Below are 2,179 nucleotides of genomic sequence, written 5' to 3' on the forward strand. Positions count from 1 at the left end.
TCTCGTAAGCATCTCTAAACAAAGTTGCTTGACCATCACTCCCACATTTCTACCCAGGAAAGTCAAGATATTTGGTTTTCCTGTGCTTCATCTAGAAACATTAAATAAATTCAGCTTTAACATAATTTTTTTAATACAAAAGGAAATTAAAAAAATTTTTTTTTTTATTTTACAACACCTTGACAGGCCTCCATTCCTTCCCAAGATCATTTTAAAAATGTGTATTGTTGGGGCTTTCCTGGTAGCACAGTGGTTGAGAATCCGTCTGCCGATGCAGGGGACGTGGGTTCGTGCCCCGGTCCGGGAAGATCCCACATGCCGCGGAGCAGCTGGGCCCGTGAGCCATGGCCGCTGAGCCTGCGCGTCCGGAGCCCGTGCTCCACAACAGGAGAGGCCACAACAGTGAGAGGCCCGCGTACCACAAGAAAAAAAAAATGTGTATTGTCTGGCATTGAAAATGGCACATTCTTGACAGGGCACCACAGCCAGATCATTTGCCTTCACAAACAACCAAGATACTTTGCTAGATTATTAGTTCCATTAGTAGAATCAGTAGAAGCTCAAATACTTTGCAGTTCCCCAAATCCTCTAGCTGGAACTAGAGCTTGGTCATAGGTATCCTTTTCTTCTTGCATGTGACTTTATTGACCAAACCCAGGATGATTTGCTTTCCACTTTTTACTGCAGGAGTGGAGGCAGGCAAACATGGAGGTGCCACTCAAGAACAATTCAGAGATTAGCAAACACAAACCACACAGACAGTACAGTCTCCTTTCCAGCTAAATCCCAACTGATGTTCCAGAGCTTGCTAGTCTCAGCTCAAAGGCCTCAGACTTTCAGTTTAAGAAACATGCCCTTTGGCCACGGCTAGGCCATATGTTCCCCATTCACAGCAAACCTAGAGAGTGATGAAGTTAACAGGGCAACAGAGGAGCCATGGCCAAGCCCCCACCAGTGACATCCTTATTGGAACACAAGCTTTCTTTGGCTAGCTGACAATAACCCTTTGGCATATCTGGCTGGGAAAGCATTAACCAAAAACAAAAGACAGAAACACTGAAGGAAGGCCTAGTGCCCATGATGAAACAGGGAAAGACCGGATAATAACACCTTTAGTGGATTGCACCATTGTCAAGTGCACCTCCCCAACCCCCAAAAGAGTACTGACTTGTCTTTATCAAAACTGTGGAGAACCTGTGAGCCGTGTCAATCCAGCCCCATCAACAAAGATGTATATAAAGCACTAACCCCCTTCAGCCTACGGTCTCCAGGAGAGTTTTCACCGTGTACCCCAATGGATTTTTTTGTCATTGGATGTTAAACTCTACCATGTTTGTTAAAATTACTTCTGATCTTAATATTATTTAATAGAGTGAAAAACTCAGAATGTTTTTCCCCTTCTCTCTGAAACCCTAAATTGTACATTGTAGTTCAAGTTCTGTGAGGACCTGGAGGTTCACATCAAAAACCATTTTGCAGTTCCACATAATTTAGAAGGCTTTGAGAAGAAATGTAAAGTTAAGAAAAAGTAATGGTTGAAATCATTGATTCTTTAAGAATGTGAAAGATAAAACCATCAGACTCTGTTCATTGAAGAATAAGTAGAAAGGCATAACAAAATAAGCACTTATATCAATAAATAGTAATTATTTGGGACATTAGAAGAAAGATTTAATAATCCAAATGTGAACCATGGGTTGAAATGCAAACGCTTCCTATCCTAAAAGAAAGAATGTAATGGTCTCTGGGCAAAAAAAAAATGGGATCAGAAGTAAAAGAAGAAACATGAAAAAGTATAGTGAATTTAAGTATATGCACTACAGTTCACCAAATGTCTTTCTTTGAATTGAGTACTAAAAAACCTAGGGATCAGACAGGGGTTTTGCAAAAATGGAAAATGTGCCCAGACCCTGATATAAGGATGGCATGTTACTGATCAGTCCCCTTGGGTAAAATCTGTCATTCTTGACAATGAGTCCATGCTTTAGAGAAGTGTTTCCATCTTCATTCCCTGCACTGGTCCTAGAGTAACAGGACGGGCAGGAAAGGGATCCAGCTAAGGAGTTTCAATTTCTTACATTTGAGAGAGCAGAGGGAAGAAAACAAATGTCATAGTCCTTAAAGTAACACTATTTTGGGTGATAAGAGATGGATAAACTTGAGAGATGGATAAACTTAT

Source organism: Neophocaena asiaeorientalis, unplaced genomic scaffold (assembly GCF_003031525.2).
Source record: "Neophocaena asiaeorientalis asiaeorientalis breed wild unplaced genomic scaffold, Neophocaena_asiaeorientalis_V1.1 scaffold330, whole genome shotgun sequence".
Classification (NCBI taxonomy): domain Eukaryota; kingdom Metazoa; phylum Chordata; class Mammalia; order Artiodactyla; family Phocoenidae; genus Neophocaena; species Neophocaena asiaeorientalis.